Source organism: Mustela lutreola, chromosome 1 (assembly GCF_030435805.1).
Source record: "Mustela lutreola isolate mMusLut2 chromosome 1, mMusLut2.pri, whole genome shotgun sequence".
In the NCBI taxonomy this organism is placed as follows: domain Eukaryota; kingdom Metazoa; phylum Chordata; class Mammalia; order Carnivora; family Mustelidae; genus Mustela; species Mustela lutreola.
This window is the reverse complement of record NC_081290.1, coordinates 36,956,625-36,975,985: the sequence shown is the minus strand read 5'-3', so window position 1 is coordinate 36,975,985 and position 19,361 is coordinate 36,956,625. Positions and strand designations below refer to the sequence as shown.

At 41.3% G+C, this 19,361-nt stretch overlaps 1 long non-coding RNA gene across 2 annotated transcripts; it reads right to left on the bottom strand.

The window, feature by feature from the left end:
- Positions 1-302: 302 nt before the first annotated feature.
- Positions 303-18,893, bottom strand: LOC131819270 (uncharacterized). 2 transcript variants are annotated; one of them, XR_009349116.1, is made up of 5 exons: positions 18,552-18,893; positions 17,997-18,195; positions 16,308-16,406; positions 4,234-4,376; positions 303-852 (listed from the first exon to the last, which is right to left on the bottom strand). It is a non-coding gene; the product is annotated as an uncharacterized LOC131819270 (long non-coding RNA). The 2 variants fall into 2 exon arrangements; XR_009349117.1 differs by lacking the exons at positions 303-852; positions 4,234-4,376 and adding an exon at positions 11,377-11,462.
- Between the last annotated feature and the right edge of the window lie 468 nt (positions 18,894-19,361).

The following is a 19,361-nucleotide window of genomic DNA, read 5'->3' as shown; positions in this document are numbered from 1 at the left end:
GGATATTGGGCCTGATCGGAACAGGTGCATCGGGAATAAGGGCTCATGCTAAGTGTCAAGGTGCCAAGAGGGTCAGAGTGAAAGACAAAAATGTGAACTTGGGAGTCAGATCTTGAGCAAGTGGTTAACTCCTCTATGCTTCAATTTCTCTTCTATAAAAAATGAGGTCCCTAATATCATGAGCACCTACCTCAGACGATAGTAATGAGGATAAAGTACAAGAATGTAACTTTATTTATTTTTAAAGATTTTACTTATTTATTTAGCAGAGAGACACAAAGAGAGAGAACACAGGCAAGGGGAATGGGAGATGGAGATGCAGGCTTTCTGCCGAGCAGGGAGCCCAGTGTGGGGCTCTATCCCAGGATCCTGTGATCATGACCTGAGCTGAAAACAGATGTTTAACGACTGAGCCACCCAAGGCCCCCAAGACTGTAACTTTAAAGTAGGCAATGCTTGGGGTGTCTGGGTGGCTCCGTAGGTTAAATTAGGCAATGCTTTCTTAGATAGCACATACAAGGAATTGGCCACAAAAGAAAAGGTTGATAATTGAACTTCATTAAAATCAATAACTTTTTTTTTTAGTTTTTTAAATTTTGATTCCAGATAGCTAGCATAGAGTGTTATATTAGTTTTGGGGGTACAATACAGTGGTTCAACAATTCTACACATTACTCAGTGCACATCATGGGAAGTGTAATCTTTAATTTCCAGCACCTGTTTCACCCATCCCCCATCCATCTCCCTCTGGTAACCACCAATTTCTTTATAGTTGAGTATGTTCCTTGGTTTGTCCTTTTCTTTCTCTCTCTCTTTTTTCTTTGCTCATTTGTTTTGCTTCTTAAACTCCACCTGTAAGTAAAACCATATGGAATTGATCTTTCTCTGATGGATTTATTTCGCTTAGCATTATACTTTCTTCCTCCACCCACGTTGTTGCAAATGGCAAGATTTCATTCTTTTTTTATGACTGAATAATATTCCTTTGTATATCTATACTACATGCAGATAGCTTCTTATCCATTCATCAGTCAGTGGACACTTGGGCTGCTTCCCTAATTTGGCTATTTTAAATAATGCTGCTATTAACACAGAGGTGCAGGTATCCTTTTAAATTTGTGTTCTGTATTTTAGGAATAAATCCCCAGTAATGTGATACTAAATCACAGACTGGTTCTATTTTTAACTTTCTGAGAAAATTCCATACTGCTTTCCACAGTGGCTGCACCAGTTTGCATTGCTACCAACAGTGCAAGAGAGTTCTTTCTTCTCCACAACCTCGCCAACGCTGGTTTCTTGTCTTGTTGATGTTAACCATTCTGACAAGTGTAAGGTGGTATCCTATTGTGGTTTTGGTTTGCATTTCCCTGATAATGAGTCATGTTGATCATCTTTTCATATGTCGGTTGGCCATCTTCTTTGGAGAAAGTTCTGTTCATGTCTTTCCATTTTTCAACTGGATTATTCAGTTTTGGAGTGTTGAGTTAGATTCGTTCTTTATATATTTTGGATACTAATCCTTTATTGGATAAGCCATTTGCAAATATCTTCTCCCATTCAGTATGTTGCCTTCTAGTTTTGTTGATCACTTCCTTCCCTGTGCAGAAGTTTTTTTCTTTTGATGGGTCCCAATAGTTTACATTTGCTTTTATCTCCCTTGCCTCGATAGACATCGCTAGAAAAATGTTGTTACAGCCAATGTCAGAGAAGTTAGTTTGTGCTCTCTTCTAAAATTCTTATGATTTCAGGTATCACATTCAGATCTTTAATGTATTTTGAATTTATTTTTGTGTACAGTGTAAGAAAATCAAGAACTTTTATTAACTATAAGATACCATTAGCAACGTGAAAGAGAAAGTGTGGCAGATTGTATTTTCCAGAAATGTCTGTGATAATATTTTCCAGCTGATATGCTCCCTCAGAACCTTGCCATGATCCCATAAACCTGTGTCCCAGGTTTATGTCCCTCCCCCCTCTCTTGGGACATTCACCCTTGGAACTCGGCTATCATACTCTGAGGAAAGTCCTTACATATGGAGAAGCCCATTTGTATACAAACCAAGGCATCCATCCCTCAGCCCAGCTGACAGTCCACATCAATTCACCAGCTTTGTGAATGATCCATCTTGGGAGCAAATGTTCCGTTTATGGAAGTTCAAGTCCAATCTCTATTGGAATCATGCCTTTCATGAGGAGGTAAAGGTACTGTCTGGGAAATGGGAATGAGGGAGTCTGAGTGTTGGAAATATATCATGATCTGGGTGGTGCTTATGCAAGTGCATACATATATAAAAATTCATTGGGACTTACACTGTACAATAAAAATTTATGTACCCTACTGCATGTTATACCTCCATAAACATTGTTCAAGGCATATAAACCACATAGCACAGTATCTGGTATACAGCAAATGTTCAGTAAGTGATAATATGAACACAGCTGCTTCTTATAGTAGTCAATTAATATTAAAAAGTAGCAAAAGATCCATAGCCCTAGTGCTTTCCAGTGGGGTACAGTGTATTCCCAGAGAATCTGAGTTCTCTAAGTTATTGAATGTGACTGAAAGAAGGGGGAGTATGGAAGAATCAATCTGATCATTTTGTCTTCTCGGGTCTGGGTTTGATAAAGCTCCCAGGCAAATCTGTCTTATTCCCAAGTGAACTATTAGCAGTACAGGTCCCAGGAAGAGTAAACACAAGATAGAGTTCTGTTTTAACAACCCTAGGACTGGGGCTGAGGTGATAAAATGGCCACAATAAAGGCAATGTTTGTTAATAAAATGCTTTCTCCAAGGTTACCTTTCCTCAGAAAACAAATGAAACTACACGAGCTGGTGCATTTCCCAAGGAATGTGACCAATGAACTGCCCGGATAGATAATCTACAAATGAAAATGACTGGAGGAAGTCTCAAACACTGATGAAATGGTTTTATAAGAGTCCTTTGTCAGAGTTCAGAAGGAACCTATAATCACCAAAGCAGCCATCCACAACAGAGAAGAACTCATGGCCACTGGGACCAGAGGAAATTTACCAGTTTCTCAAGTGAGGGTAGATAATGGTAGTCAACATGTTGCCATCCACCAATTTCTGTAGGAAATGCTTATCATTTAACTTGTGTTTGGTCTTCCCAGTGAACCATCATCTCTGATGTCCTCAACATGATGATCAACAGCTATGCTTGACTATAGACTGAATTCTCCCTAGCAAACCCTAGTTCCTCAATTTTTCAAGACAAGAGCAGTCTATTTAAAAATTATAATATTGAAGTCAACTGAAAAGATGAATTCAAAATATTCATGGTAATAACTTTGATCCCTCCAAATAGTCTTTGTTCATTCTTAGAACCTCTATTTGCTCATTTCCCATATTCAAACCACCACTGAGTCCTAAAAATACTTGGCACCCACACTCTTCTCTCCATTTTCAACCTCATAGATTGGCTTCCTTCATGTCTCACTTGGATTACTCCAGTGGTCTGAGACGACTGGTTACATCCTTACATCTTAGTCCTCAACTACCTCTCCTCTACACTACACTGGAGTGATCTTTGAAAACACAAATCTGATCACTTTACCACTTTTCCCCTCTGTCATACCACTTCAGTAGCTTTCTGTTGCCTTGAAGGTAAATACCAAATCCTTAGCCTGTCTATAAGACCTTGCATGGATTTGGCCCCAGCTCATCTCTTCAGCCAAGACCTTCCAGCCATCAAATTCATTCAGGTGACACCTTGATTGCTCTTTTTGTAGGAACTTTGAACATGCAATTGCCAATAGTTGGGAAATTCTTGACCTCTCTCTTCTAGTCAAACTTCATTATTTCTTCAGATTTCATCTCAATCATTACTTCTCAGTAAAGCCTTCCCCAGCCTCCTAGCACTTAACCACAATTTAGAGTTTTCCACTTATTTCTATGATGATTTGATTAATGACCAACCCAAAAAGAGTAGAGAGAAAGCACTTTGAGGACAAAGATGATGTAGTTTTTTGCCCATCACTGTATGGCAATGGCTGGCTTAGTGACTGGCACATGAAAATGTTCAGTAAATACTTGTCGAATGAATAAATGCATGAATTACTGAATGACATTTCAAGGTAGTACAGTCAAGACAAATGACAACATTTGGCCTTCTCGGATGCTATGTTGGAGGTAAATCTGTCTCCAGGAATTGAGGAAGATATATGACTCATGACCCAAGAAGCAGTGACTACATCCATACTTTGAATACTTACCTGCAACTTATGATGAAGCAGTCCATCCAGTAAAGGAGTGCCCTGTGAGAAAGGGGACTATAGTAGGATTCAAATGTGTCACAGTAAGAATATCCTCTAATGATATCTGGTGCTGCTCTTCATCCTGGTGAGAGATGCTCCTTCTGAAAGGACATAAGAGCAGCTTCCATTTTCTTAACCTGACATCAGACTCTGTTTGTTGTAATGGTCATGGAATCAGAACATTTAGTATACATACCCAATGAGCAATTCCTAGTGTTTGAAATAGAAGAAAACAAACTAAGGGAAAATGGAAGCCAACAATGTGCTTTAGAAGAGATAACATCTGGGAAGAAAAGGGTGAAAGGTTGAGATGTGAAACTGGAGAAGACAAAGTTAACCACATAAAGGAAGAATATCCTTCCACAACTCTAGCACAGCAAGGTCCAAGAGAAGTGGGCAGTGTTGGTTATAATGGTCAAGATTACTTGAACAGATTAAGATTAAATTTAGAACACATTGGGTACTCTGCAACCAAAGTTAACTTTTGCCACAAGTTTCTGCTTAATCTTGAGGTAGGATTCTTCTGTGTTGAACATACTTCTGAAACCATGGTGTGGCTTGGTCATAAGATTACTTGAATGACCTCTTACAGTCATAATGTCTCTAGCTTCCAAGACAAACTGTCTTTGCCCTGTCTCCCTTTCAACACTAAAATCTTGAGCACCATTTTATTTCACCAGGAAATAAGCTTTATATCTTGGGGAATACCTCATATTAAAGGTTCTAGTCCAGCTCAGAGATATTTTCTATAGGCTGCATCCATATTTGAGATGCTCAAAACTCTTTTGAGTCACCAGTTTTCAGTTACAATCTAAGAAACTATAGTCATAAGAGACCCTCAGTGTGTGGAATGTGGAGGCAAAGAACAGACGGTTCCAGTACAATATGGAATTCATCCAATCACCCATTCAATGCTGGAATGCAAAAGAGGACATCTGGGTCAGTTAATGAAAAGGGAATATGCAAATTGTTGTGTTTAGCCCACCTTGTGACCATGCATAATTAGGATCGTTATTCAGCATGGAGATGCTTACAGCTGGCCTGATTCGTTGTTGTGCCACGTGCGTTAGTTTTGTCCATGGATTTGCGAAAGTTGCTCCAGGGTAGGTAGGCTCAGTATGCTCATAGTGCCTGCCTGGTGCCAACACTCTCTTCTCCAATTTTTCATTCTAAGAATGCCCATTCTTAAAATGCAGTATTCAGAATATTACCTAGGGGACCTTTGATACTTCTGGTTGTGTAGTAGGTCCAGGTTCCAACGTCTATGACTACATAAAAATGGTAGGATAGGATTACCCACGTACCCTACATCAATCCCACCCCTTTCTAGTATCAATTATTGGTGAGAGGCTCCAGGGAACAAGGTCACACTGACAGAATCCAATCAATAATGAAGGGGACATGCTAAGCCACTGAATGTACTCTACTTAAATCAGAAACACACACAGGCTTCAAAATTGTACTTGGAAAATCTCCACAGTGACTATTGTGGGCACTTTTCAGTGTTATTGATAAGCATTTCTTTAGGTGTCCAAAAACACGCAAAATTAAATGCCTACCAAAAACTATATATGGTATGATATTATATGTTTCATCTTCTAGAAATTCAGCGACTCACTTGAAGTTTCACAAAATAAGAAAAATAACTTTAAATAATGTATTATTGGAGATCTGTTCAGAATCAGATGGATCTGTGTTTGAATATTATCTTCTCATGTTAAAGACAATGTGAAAATTATTCTAAGTTTTTTACTCTAGTTTTACATGATAAATTCTAATATAAGCTATTTAAACTCAGTAAAAGAAAGATTTCCTGGGGACTTAGAGAGTAACAATAAATATAATTACCATCAAGTGAAGTATACTGTAGTTAAAAATTCAAGTCAATTATTCTTAGTTTCCCAGCTATGTCATAGATGGAAATCAAGCTTGTATCTATTTTTTAAATGCTAAGATCATAGGAAACTTCTAAAATTTTAATGCAGTATATCTCTGTTAGAGATACTGATTTATTAATATATTCTAACCTAGAGACAAGGGAGATCTTTGATTGCACTGCTCTAACCACAAATAAATTAGCGAGTTTTCAAAAAAATGAATGTCATCGTTTAGTAGAAGCCAGAAAAATATTTTTGAGCTATTCTTTCCACCCGCATTTTAGTTCCAACTATTTCCCTGTGAAAGGTCACACGTTGTCGTGCAAATGTGTCAGTATTGGTGGACTGGCTGTCTGTGAGTCATCACTTTACAGTGATATGGACATTCTGGACACCGTGTCTAGACATCTGCTTATTCAGGGAGAACATGGGGCTTCTCGGGACTCGTGCCAACTCTTGTATTCTCTGCTTAGCCCTGGATGAATCATTGCTGATCCCAGAGCCACATTTTTTAGTCTTTCAAATAGGATAAAAATCTGCCAGCCTTTCCATCTTCTGTTCTCTGTAGCTCTTGGTGCGAAGCAAAAATACCATCTCCAAGGATTCTTACGAGGTCTAAATTGATGATGTTGACACTCCGGAAGAAAGATGCTGTGTCGATAGATGTGAGGCACTTACTATGATGTAATTGAAGATCCTTATTAAAGTACTGCAAATAAGGCAGAATGTTTAAGTGCCTAAATAAAGCTTGTTTTTTTCTGCCTAGCATCGCTCTTCTGATTGCAAAACTAATACATGTTGGGTTTGGAAAAGACAAAAAAATAAAAAGGAAGATAATAAAAAACCTTGCTGATAATACCTCCACACAAAAATGATTGAAAATATAACAGAAATTTAAAATTGATTGCCCCTTCTCCCTCAAGAGTAAAGCTCAAAATAATATACTGTTTAACATCAAACAAACATCTTTCTTGAATTAAATGCATTAATATAAATTCTCGAAGAGTTTTTCTTTCCTGGCTCTCTGAGAAATACACCACATTTCTGGGAAGAATATGCTGTAGTTAGAGGGCTTTATATATATAATCACTAATATATATATATAATATATGGATAAGCATGTAATACACACATATATAATATTTATAATTCACATAGAATATATAGCATATAAAATATACACATATCACACATAAAGTATATATGTGTACACATATATAGAAGACATGTGCATGTACAGATACACATATGTGTTACCTATATATAACATATATTAACATATATATAACATATATATGTGTGTTACCTATATATAACAATACATGTCAATGTATTGTTACTGTGTAACAATACAAAAAACTGTGTTATTGTGCTGTGTAACAATATATGTCAACACATATATGTACCTACCCATGCACATATCTATAAACTGAAGTCTACTAGCCTTACCTTAGATCTACCTAGATTCCTTGGCTTGACATCTGGATCCCATCCTTCTATCATTTTGTCCTATTACCCCTTTAGTCAAGTTGAAACTTTTATTCCTAGCTCATCATGCACTCTCTGATTGTGGACATCGTTCTTTCCACCTACAAGGCACTCTGTATCTCTCCTGCTTGAGTTTCTCAGACCATGGTTATGGTGGTTAAGAGGATGAGTTTTGGGATCAGATCGTTTGGGATCAAATTCTGAACCTGCTTCTGGCTGTGGGATGTAAGCAAGGTATTTAACTTCTATTTGACTTAATTTCCTCATCTAGAAAATAAAGACAATAGTAGTTTTCTCGTAATTTTGTTATGGTGATTAAGTACATTGAAATACAGAACGGATGTCTATGCCTGACTCACAGAATGTACTCAGAAAAAGCTTTATAGTATTATCCTGTTTTACTAATTTTATCAACTGTAAGTATAGACTCATTTTTCACATTGAAACCATTCCAATCCTGAATGCTTCATAAAACCAGTGGTGTCTTAAAATTGTTCGAAGTTGTGTGAGAACCTTCTTTATCTTAAGATTTCATTTGTTTATTTAAGACACAAAGAGAGAGCACTACCGGGGGAGGGGCAGAGGGACAAGCACAGTCCTGTGAAGCAGGGAGCCCAGTGCACAGGGGGCTCCATGGAGGGGGGGGGTGCTAGGACCCTGAAATCGTGACCTGAGCAGAAATCAGACACTTAGCTGACTGAGCCACCAGGTCACCCTGCTAGCATGGAAGAGTTCTCGTTTCCCTGCTACATGGATACCTGCCACATGAGAGCCGTGGATTCTAGACACGCCCGCGACCTCTGCCACTTCCTGTGTCCTTGGGCAAGCTCTCTAACCTCTCTGAGTCTCTCTCGACCCATCTGTGAATTGACAGTTTGTGCCACCATGACTTCTGTAATGAATGTAAAGCACATAAAAAAAGACCATAATAATAACCGCAAACACTTTTTGAGGACTTACTAAGTACCAGACAGGTAAGAAGTGTGTTCTAAGTGCTTCACATGGCTACATTTGTTAAATCCTTCCCCAGACCCCCTGACAGGGTGCTCTTATTATCCCTACTTTCCAGGCCAGGAAACAGAGGCACAGAGAGGTCAAGTTACTCTCCCAGGGTCGCAGGGCTGCCAGCTGGACTTCCTAATCCACATTCTTCGTCTCCACGGCTCTATGCTGGAACCCCCTCTCTGTCTGAGCCAGCAGCTTCAAATCAAACCAGTCTCACAGATGTTGTGTGACCCCTCGAGAGAGGCAGCATCCCGAGGGGTGCACTGTCTGATTCCCAGAGATATTGCCTGCTGACTTCACCGCTCACACTAAGTAAATGTTCAACAAAGCATCAAACGCAGGAAATACTCATTGGCCAGAACCCTCTAGGGGGATCTTCAGGGGAGTTTCGACAAATCCCAGCAAGGACCAGTGACTGCAGAGTTCACTAAAACTGGAGCCTGTGGAGCCGGCAGCCCCTGAAGTCTGTATCCATTAAAAGAAAACAAAAAAAACTCTTAAAAAAGAAAGAGACTTTCTTGCTCCAAGCAATGGAAATGTCCTCTGTTAAGAAATGTTAAAACATCTCCTTTTGTGGTAAGCTTGTTTGCCTTTCCACCCAAGGGCCCATCAGGTCTCCAGGAGGCAGGACTGGCTAAGGGGGGTGAGGCTGGGGGGGGGGGGGGGGGTCTACAGAGGCCGAACTGGAAAACCAGCCTCAGTGAATAGTCCCCAGCTGAACCCTGGCACAGGGTTCCGTTTCCCTGGAAGCCTACTGGGTGTTCTTTCCATTATTCGACTTGCTGGGTACCCCTTCAAGCCGTGTTGGACAAAACAGCACAGAAGATACCCCAGTAGGTAAGAGCAGAGTGCGGTTGAAGGGAATATTTTCCCTTTCTGTGGGGGCATCGATCGGTGACACAGAAAGCCCCAGTCCTGCCTGGGATTCTTCCCAGTAACGCACTGAGTTCTGGACCAGTGAGCCCCAGGGTTACACCAGCTGGGAGGACAGAGCCCAGCCGGGGAGGCAGGGCTGAAGGCAGAGGCCACAGGCTTGGCTGGCAGGCCTGGACCTCAAGTGGCAGAAGCATCCCACTCGGTGCTTTTTAAATCCCAAGTGCCCAATCTTGAGTTCATCTATAATTATCTCTATAAAACATTTCTTAACTTCCATCATAATCCTAAGCAGAAAAGAAGTCATCAAGCTTCAGTGAGAGATGTTGAATATATTTTAATTAGGTGAAAAAAACAAATACTCTAACCTACCTTCCCTCCAACTTACTAATTAAAGTATATGTTCTATAAAGCCAGAAACCCTGTCTTATTCTTCATTGTCTTCTTAGCACTTAGCACATAGTAGGTATTCAATAAAATGTTTTTAAATCAATGCTGAATGAAACGACTATAAGAAGAAATGGGTTCGAGGCGCCTGGGTGGCTCAGTGGGTTAAAACCTCTGCCTTTGGCTCCGGTCATGATCCAGGGGTCCTGGGATCGAGCCCCACATCAGGCTGTCTGCTCTGCGGGGAGCCTGCTTTTTCCTTTCTCTCTGCCTGCCTGTCTGCCTCCTTGTGATCTCTGTCTGTCAAATAAATAAATAAAATCTTAAAAAAAAAAAAAAGAAGAAGAAGTGGGTTCACCTCTGGTTTGGGACATGAACATATTCCCATAGCTGCGGCCCACAGTAGAAGAAACTGCACTCTAGTTGAAAAAGTTGTTTCCCACAAAGGTACAGGTTAACAATTCTGATACCACTACCCATGTATACCGAAATGGAGAAATTCAGTAACCGCTAGTTTCTTGGTGTTAGAGTGGGAGTTTACAGGTGAGCAAGGGGAGGAGACCAGAATCACCCAAGCGATAATAGATTAGGGCTGGAGACCTCAGGAGAATGGATGTTTAGCCAAATACATGGATGGTTAATATAGAAATATTTATGGATGTGTGTATGGACAGGATAAGGTACACATCTATCCTCCTTGTTTTGTCGGCTGAAAAGGCCTAGAAACAATGACCCCCAGAAGCAACAAGCACATCTAGAAGCCAGAACTTGGCTTCTAATACCGTTTTCCAATAAATAAACCATGGCTCCTTGGAAAAATTGCTGGTTCTAGGGTTGGGCAGAAAATAGATAAGAAGAGCCTGGAGAACATGAATAGTTCCAGGAAGTAAGAAAGTGCTCACACACACACACACAAACAATTAAGGGATGTATCAGGTGGACAGAGGAGTCAACAGAAAGAGCTCCCTAAGGTCAAAGCTGGAACAATCTGGGAAACAAAATCAATAAAGTAATATTGCATTATAAGCCAAATATAAAAGGTATATTCGTAAGTTCATATTGATGTAAATAAATGATTGAATAAATAGAAAAATGAGGAAAAGAAATAAGTCTCCTGTGCAGAATTCAAAATAATTTATATAAATAGTCTGCCCTTGAGGAGGTGGAGCCTAACTTCCCATTCCTTAAGTGTGGGCTGCGCACAGTGACTTTGTCTCGGAAAATAACTTTACAGTGGGGAGACCTGACCAACAGGTAATCAAGGTCAACTTCAACAACAGTCAGCCACTTTGGTCCTATGTTCCTTCGTAACGCTATGATGAGAATATCACGTTACTTTCGTAGCCTTCCTTTCAAAAACCCGTAATCCCAATCTAATCATGGAAAACATCAGACAAATCCCAACGGAAGGACATTTTATAAAACGCTTGACCAGTACACGTCTACACTCTCAAGGGCACCAGAAACAAGGCAAGTCTGAGAAACTGTCACAGCCAAGAGGAGCCTAAGGAGATAGGACAGCTAAAAGTAATGCGGCGTCCCAGAGAGGATGGGATCCTGGAAGAGGAAAAAAAAAAAAAAAATTTTTTTTTTTGTTAAGGATATCAGGCGAATAACCAAGGAAGGAAGTCTAAATAAATCATGGACTTTAGTTAATAATAATAATATACCGATGTCGGTGCATTCATTATGACAAAGACACTATACTAATGTAAGGTAACAGGGAAACTGGGTATGGGGTAGGTAGGTATATGCCAACATTCTGTATTGATTTCACATCTTGTCTGTAAATCTAAAACTGATCTAAAATAGAAAGGTTACTTGGGGGAAAAGATCTAACTATAATATCAATTTTCTAGATGTTATGGGGAGTCTAGGAAGGTTACATCACGCTTGGCAGCAAAACTCAACCACACTTCTCCATGCTCTGTTCCCGCTCCAGATTCTTCCTTCTGTGTACTCCCAGCTGGATCTCTTCTCTATTTTCACTGCTCCCAATCCTCTACTTCCACTCCAATGTCACGGCATCGAAAAATCCCCAAACATGTTAGGTTTTGTCCTCAGCCTGCATGGTCCACTGAGCAGAACAAATCCCCATCTTTAGCAAATAGCCTTCAGACCTTTCTCATCAGGCATGCCCCTCGATGGATCCGCTCTCCTACCATATTCGATTTAGGGAGATGTTCTAAAAAGGTTTTGTTCTGACTCAGTGTGTGGTTTCCAGAGGAATTCCAAAACAACTGCTAACATAAAAAAATGTATGTGGAGGAAGCTCCTAGACGTAACCTCAGAGAGACGATGTCCCTAAGCCCACAGGAGTGGAGCAGATTTTAGGAAGCTCAGTTATACCTATCATACAAATCACACATAAAAAGAGAAGGCTCCAAGTGCAAGCGCTTCACCAGCTGAGACGCAAAGACAAGAGAATACAAAAAAACAAAGCTGAGGGGAAAAGTTATCAGTGGATTCTAGGTCCCCTACCACCAAGTTATCTCCTGGGGTCATCGTCAGATGCAGTGGCTCATCCAGACTCGACCACTCAGTCTTCTGATTCTTCTGGGTAAACAACAATAAGTCGCCTGCAAACGAGCCAGGCAGAGCCAGGAGTGCCAAGGTGACCAGAAGGCAGCAGTGTCGCCTGCCTGTGACCTCGTCCACCTTCCCATTATTCTCTACCCACGCTAAGTACAGTAGGCAGAGAGGGAAAGACCTAACTCTTTGAAGGTATTGAGTCTTCTAATACACCACAACAGGAATGCCCTTTAAGAGCTGACTAGCTATTAGTGTAAACCAGTGATGTCCGCCCAAAAGAAGAAAAATAGGAGCATAATTGACATTCTTCTTGAAAGAACCATTACGTGTAAATGTATGTGAGTATGTATATGCAAAATCATAGCACCCTGCTTTTAAAGTCTTCAGTGTCTTCAAGATATTTTTATTTTAGGGCGCCTGGGTGGCTTTGGCTTTGGCTCAGGTCATGATCTTGGGGCCCTGGGATCAAGCTGCTTCTCCCTCCCCCCTCCCATTGCCCCTTCCCCTGCTCATGCTCTCTCTCTCACGAATAAATAAAATCTTTTTTTTTTAAAGATATTTTTGTTTTAAGAAACAAATGAGTGATTTTACTTGGTGCTAACCTGTCTATTCTGCTTGGTGCTAACCTGTTTATTCTAAAGTAAAGGTTGAGCCACCTGTATTCACATCATTCTCTGCTTTTGCACACAGACCTCTCTGGCTTCCCTGTATTTCCTGGTCTCCCATTATTGTGGCCTCAGAAGAAAACAGACAGTGTGAGCTGAAGGCAGAGAAGGGGTCAGAGCAGTAGCTAAGAAGGCTTGCAGATCAGGAAGTCCGAGAGCAAGAGTGGGGCTTGCCAGTGGCCAAGGTGGCCACAGGAGGAACAGAAATTACCCTGGGAGGAAGAAGCTCTATGACAGGAGAAGGCAGGAGAGGGGTAGAACAACCTTATTCAAGAATCACTATGAGCCAAGGATAATTAGGGACCCAGTCCCAACATCTTGAAATCCTAAATTCACACATTGCCCGTCCCCAGAAATCCTGATAGCTTATTCTATTACTTCTACTATTCATGGAGTAAATGGCAGACTCTGGGAGATTTTCTAGTATTCATGCATCTTTTTTCTTCAAAGACTTCATCAGCGATCTTAACGGAAGGACTATCAAGAATTTGGGGCCATGATTTAAAGCTGCTACAGTTAGATATGAAGAGCTCTGAGTTGCCACTAAGAAGTTCGACTATCCTAAGGTTGCCATGCTCCAAGGAAGCCCAAGCCACATGGGAATGCCATAGGTGAGCCCTCCAGTCAACAGTCCTAGCTGGGCCCATTCTTCAGCCATCCCAACCCAGGCACCAGATGCATGGGTTAAGAAGCCATCTTGGAAGTCGATCCTCCAAACCCAGCTCCATCAGCTCTTCCAGTCACTCCGGCTGAGACCTTAAATATCATGGTAGCGGAGAGAAAACGTCATTGTGGCACATGTCATCTGTTGTGCCCTTTTTGAACTCCTGGTCTAGAGATTCTATAAGCATGATAAAAAGGTGGTTGGTTTATGTGACAAGATGTGTGTGGTTACTCACGAATGGGTAGCTGGTACTAAACCTTTAAGTACTAAACCTTCATTCCATATACCGACTTTCAACATGGAATCGCTCACCCTCACAATGCTATCAGATGGGTACTCATACACAGATGATAAAAAAGGAGGCTTAGAGGAGCGAAGAACTTATCACAGATCACATCTCTGAACATGAAGAGAGCTCAGTGAAATCCCATGCTGGTTCAAACAGGAAGCCGAAGCTCTGTCCCACTCCGGGGGCCATGGGGACTCCTTCTGACTGGAAGGGTGACGGAGGTAGAGAAAGGTGGAGAAAGGTGGTGGTCCAAGCCCAGAACCTTGCTAACCCTGGAGCAGAGATATCTATAAGAACAAAGCAGCAACACATTGAACCTGAGTTACAATTTGTCTGACACTGTTTCGAACTATGTACATGTTCAACCAGAGCTCTACTAAGATAAATAACAAGAGGGTATTAGCTCAAATAGCTTCTGAGCAGTCTTGTAAAGTTTCACTTAAGCAAGATGCATAAATTCTAGAAAGCAAGGTCCAGTTAACAAGCCCAGAGCAAAGGGCAATCGGAGGTCTGAGGAGAGCAGAGAAGGTGTGAGTGGTCATCTAGAGTAATGAAGGGCAGGGTGGCGTTCAAGGGCTGACGTTAGTCTGTTGCCGTCCATGTGAAATGAAACCAATCATGTGGTTATGTATGTTTTGCCCATTCCTATCTGACTACACCTAAAATGTACACATAAAAAGGGGTCTTATTGAAGAAAAACAAGATACCCGAGTTGGATACAAAGAAGATATGATAAGGCTTTCAAGAAAAAAAATGATCAGTTCTAAGGGAGAGAGAATTTGTTCTGCGAATGAGCTACATTAATCAGGAAGAACTGGAGGCAATAGCTGAGATATTCATAGTTTGGATATTTTATTAAAAACCCAGTAAGAAGAATTTCCTTTGGATTAAATGAGAAGTTTTAATTATTTATATCACCTACTAATAGGAAATTTCGAATTAAAATTTAAGGTGTATGAACCCAATTTAAATAATTCAAACTACTTTCATTAATCCTTGACCCACCTTTGATGGATTTTTTTTTTCAAAATAATATATTCATGAATCTAACCCTAGAGTGTAAAAGCACTTCACATATATCATTCGATGAGCAAAATAACCCTACTATAAGGTAGCTAAATCAGAATGTATCTTAATTTTAGAGAAATAAAAATAGAAGCCTTTAGCAGTCAAGTTATCAAACGTCATTGGGCTATTTATTTTAAAGATTTTATTTATTTATTTGAGACATAAAGAGAGATCATGAGCAGGGGGAAGGGATAGAGGGAGAAGCAGACGCCCTGCTGAGGGGGAGCCAGATGTGAGATTTGATCCCAGAACCTTGAGATCATGACCTGTGTGAAGGCAGACACTTAACCAACTGAGCCACCCAGGCAGTCATTGGGCTCTTTGTCATAAATCTGGGATGTCAATCCTGCTTAAAACATTAGCCTATCTCTTATCAATATAGGTATGGTCAGGGAAATAAAGAGGACACTTACATGCCACCAACTCAGAAGCTCTGAGTCTGACATCCTGTGAATATCGTCTACTAGTGGTTGCCCGCCAGCACCACCAGATTTTCTCAGCTCCACCAGATCTTGGGGAGCTTCAACATCCGGCAATAGCTGGAGTCACTGTGGCCAGAGGCCCAGGCCCAGTGAAACACACTTCAAGCCCCAGGATCCCATTTGGGCCTGAGATTTCTGGTTGCTGGCCTCATTATGTGTTCATTCTTCCCTCTTCTTTACTAATGGACACACTGATTTGTATCATGGCTGCCTGGAGAATAACCAATATATTTCTGCAGCTTTAGCCAATGATATATACATAGAGAGGGATGACAAGTTTTAGGAAGTCTTCTTAAAAGACAGCTGGTTCTCCTTTTGCCCCTTCTGATCTCTATCTCCCTGCCTGGAAAAATGCTATAACTTCCAGTGCTATAGTTGCCATCTTGGACCATGAGGTTGAGGGTCCCATATCCTATGGATGATAGAATGAGGAACTAAAAAGTCACCTAGCAGATCCATAGTGATTTTATAAAGCCACCATCCTGGCCCTAGCCCTGGATCACTTATCTCTCTATACCTTGCTTTCAAGCGAGAAAAATAAACACCTACATACCTACATCATGTTAGCCATTGCCTTTTTTTTTTTTTTTCTTAACACATAGAACTCAACTGAATTCTAACAAATAGGGCAACTTCTAAGAGAAACCTAGGGTTACAGTCACAGAAAATGTGGAAAGTAAGAGGAGAAGACTCCCATTGTACCATTGTTGTATCCTCCATCTCATCATCTCACTGGATTCTCACTTCTTCACAGCCCGTAAACACCATTTCAACAAAATATTGCAGGCCCATTTTGGAGATCTAAAATTAATAAGAAATTAGTTATTGATTTTTTTTTCTATCTTCCCTGCTAAATCCTAAGTTGGTATTCTCAAAGCCAGGTCTATGGACCACCTGCATCAGAATCTCCTGAGGAGTTTGTTAAATCCACAGAAACCTGTACCCAAGACCAGATCTTTCACACCAGTATGTCTCTGGTGGGGCACAGGAATCTGCAGGTTTAACATGCCTTCCACCTGATTCTTAAGCCCGTTCAAGTTGAGGACCATTCCTACTATGTCCCTGGGTGCCACTCATTTGTCTGCCTTTAAAAATTTGTTTGCACATATGTCTTCCCCAGTGTTTTGTCCTTAGTGGACTGTAAATGTGCATATGAATGAAGAAATCCTATATTTGCATTTGTGAATTTTCATTTGTAAATTTTAGTCATTTATACTATCTTGTTCAATTCTTATGTTACTTCTAGGTCACAGGGTGGGAGAGAAGGCAGGATTATTCTTTGTTTCAGAGACCAAAATAAATATAAAATGGTAAATGATCCTTCTATTTTTTTTTAAAGATTTTATTTATTTATTTGAGAGAGAGAGAGAGCACGAGAGGGGAGAAGGTCAGAGGGAGAGGCAGACTCCCTGCAGAGCTAGAAGCCCAATGTGGGACTTGATCCCAGGACTCCGAGATCATAACCAGAGCTGAAGGCAGTGGCTTAACCAACTAAACCACCACGTGCCCCTATTTTTTTTTTTTTAAATATATTTTAGAGCTCATGAAGAGCTGGTATTTAAGCCCAGATCTTCTCACTAGGAGGTACTAGGTGAGTACCAAATACTCACTGGTATTTAAGCCCAGATCTTCTCAAGATCTTTTCCTCCATCCACACCTTGTGATCCTGGGTATTCTATGCATTCATCTGATGATCTGAAAATGCTTTACTCTGAGTATCTCATTCATCTTCACAAAATAAGTACGAACTTAATGTACACTCATCATCAGCCACCAAGACAACATAACAATCAATTCATTTCTCTTAAGGAGAGAGAAATATATTGAATATACAGCAAGGGAGCTGTAGGCAAGAGACAAAGAAGAAAAAGACTCTGCCACAAGGGGTGTGAGGGGTCTAGCTATCAGGGGAGCGAGGAGGTATGGGAACATATGGAATTTTCCTTTCTTGGTAGCTGTGCCTGGTTGTAAGCAGACCATTGGTTTGGTAGGGTCTATGGCTGTCTCCAGGTAGGTTGCTTAATAAGCCTATTTGCTTTAGGCTTGGTGGCCTGAGATCCTCATTTGCCTGGGAAGTATTAGGGTCAGATCACAAAGGACTAAAAAGAGAGAGGAAAGGGAGTCCAGGATCCCTTCAAAGGGTAATCCTCAACCTTTTGGGGCAAGGTGGTCTGGCTGGTTCCCCCACCCCAGGACTTCGGATCCTCACTGAGGAGTAACTTCAGTGGGAGGTCATCCATTCCCCAAGGAGTACTACTATGGTCGGTCCACCAAGGGCAAGTTCTGGGAAATTTCTGGAGACTCTGGGGAGAGTCCTGGCCTGGCATGACACCACATGTGGGGCAGCCAGATGGGGGGGAGGCCAGCAGTGAGGGCAGTGAAAGAACTCACCCAAGGCAGAACAAAGGAGGTATCAGAAGACAAACAGTTCCTTTTCTTTGCCACTGATCACCAGTGTCACACTGAGGGCAAGTCCCGTCATTGATACTGCAGAAGGAGATGATCTAGAAGCTCACAGGGTAGGAGTCAATTCTCAGTTCAGGTTAACGAAAATTCACTGAACTCCTAGCGTCAGGTATTGTATTCGGTCCTGGGGACACAAACACAAAACAATGCAATGACAAATATAATTCTTACCATTAGAGTGGAAAATTCTGGGTATGTTTGAGAGCAGAGGCCTAGTTCAGGCAGAACGCCAAGGTTCTGACGAACAAGTCAGAGTCCTCAAAATGGGAGAATTTTGAGCTGAGCTTCTGCAGGATTTTGCAGGGTTGGCAGTGCTGGTGTCCGGGTGTTACCCCGGCGACGGACTACAATACATTCTTCTGCTTTTCAGCTGGGCCTTCACAATAGCGATCATTATAAATGTGCCTCCGATGTTTAAGCCGTGAATGTATATGTCTAACTCCAGGGGCAGATGTTCAGAATTGAGCTCTGAAAACTTACTCGACAGAAGCATTTCTGAGAGGCGAGTCCCCGTCCGCCGGAGAACCCACACAGGAAGTCACAGACAGATGGCACGAACAGAAGCTCTAGGGAGCTCATAATGAGATTCCATATGGCATATGATGTGGGGCTCATAAAAGCGCCTCTGATGTCCGGAAATGAATTAACCGGCAGTCACAGGGGCATTAAATCTTCTTTTGTGAACTTCGTGGCAGCGCAGGACTCCATTTCAAATCAGCACACGATGCCACAAAGATCAGAGTGCCGAGGGAGGGAGAGCAAACCCAAAGCTGAACCAAAATGAGAGGCAAATCCAGCCAGCAGGCCCAGAACCACAATGATTTCGTGATCCAGCAGCACCTGCCCTGCTGTTTGGAGGCCTATCAATGTTTTACATGACCAGAGTTGGAATTTGAACGTGGGAGCAATATTCTAACTTAGGGGTGAGGTTACCACAGCCTGCGGGCAAAACAGGACAGCCTCTGCCCATTTTGGTACAACCTACAAGCTGACAAGAGGTTTTGCCTTTCTAAAGGCTTCAGGGAAAATCCAAGGAGGAATAATGTTTCATGACACATAAAAATTATATGACATTCAGAGTCTTCTTGGAACCTCTAGTAGACTGACAAGGCTTCCAATAGTTTAATTGGACCACAGCCTGGCTCGTGTACGTACTGGCAAGGCTGCTGTGGGCTCTCTCAATAGAGCTCAGGAGTTGGGACAGAGTCAGTCCAGCCTGCAAAGCCTAAAATATTTATTATCTGCCCTTATGGAGAAAGTTTATGTACCTCTGTTCTAGCTCAACATCAA